Here is a 1,353-nt window from a genome sequence, read left to right on the forward strand (position 1 = left end):
TGCTTCTGTGTCTATCCCCCTCAATCTCCACCTAAAATGTACCCAGTCAGCCGCCTACACTCAGCTAGATAGACACTTCACTGATACTAAAGGAATTTACATGGAAGATTTAGAATTTTAGAAATTTCCATATGTCTCCATTTAAAATGAGTGGCCCTTTTCGATCCCTGTCAGTTTCTCTCTCACTGATCAATATGTCTCTTTCCCTCGTATATCTCCCCCGTCTCAATCCCTGGTTTCTATCCCAGCTTAACTCCCCATCTCTCTTCCCTCTCATATTCCCTCCAATCTCTCTCCTCCGTCATTCTCTCCCATGCCTCTTTCTGCCCCTCACTTGCTCCCCGTTTATTTCTTACCCACATCCATCTCATTCTTCCCGCAATTCTCTCCCCTCACTGGTTGTTGCCACCATCTCTCTCCCCTCTGTTTCTCACCTCTAACACTTCCCTGCCAGCTCTCCTCAGTCTTGCTCACTAACACTCCTAGTCTCTCGATTCTCTCTCCCTCTTTTTCACAACCACCACTCAGCCTGTTCTCTCCTCCCTCCAACCCTCCCTCCCCCTCTTTCTCTATCTCTTCCTCCCCCTTCTCTCTTTCTCCCTCTTCCTCTATCTCTCTGTCACTTTCTCTCCCTCCTCTGCTTCATCCAACTCCAAACGCCAGTATGTTCCGATGTCACCAAGGCTGCTTATCTTGTCGATGTCACTGTCGCATATTGAAAGGGACGGGTTGCTATCCTGCAGTGAGCACGGGCTGAGATTCAGTGTCGGGGTGGGGGTGTGGTTTGTAGACAGAAAGGGGAGAAGAGAGGTGAGAGTGAGCGGAAGTTGGGGTGACTGGAGTAGGAGAGGGAGGTGAGGAAGTGGGAGAGGATGTATTAGGATAAGAGGGGAGAGGAGGAAATGGAGAGTGAGAGAAGATGGAGGAGAAGCAGAGAGGAAGGTGTGCTGAGAATTGAGAGGAGGGTGAAGGGTAGGGAGAAAGGGAGTGGAAGATAAAGTGAGTGCACTATGGAGAGGAGCAAGCAAGATGTTGAGGGAGCTGCACACACAGTGTTGAGGGAGTCCCATTCCCTCTGTCCTACTCACTGTAACTCTTCTAAGGATGTATTTTCATCAATGAAAACAGGATTCAACATGCTGCGAGCATGTACTATTCTGAACTGAAATGAAAGCTCAGACCAGAAAGATGAAGAAATGATCACAATCGAGCAGTTATACCCTCTGGGGTGGTTACATGTCCTAAGATGGCTTTAGGAGCAAATAACACTCGCCAGGGGGACATTAAAGAATCTTGGTGGGGCGATAAGCCGCCTCTAACTTAAGCCATCAGATCTGACCGACCATTAGTAGA

The sequence above is a fragment of the Hemitrygon akajei genome, unplaced genomic scaffold (genome assembly GCF_048418815.1).
Source record: "Hemitrygon akajei unplaced genomic scaffold, sHemAka1.3 Scf000165, whole genome shotgun sequence".
Classification (NCBI taxonomy): domain Eukaryota; kingdom Metazoa; phylum Chordata; class Chondrichthyes; order Myliobatiformes; family Dasyatidae; genus Hemitrygon; species Hemitrygon akajei.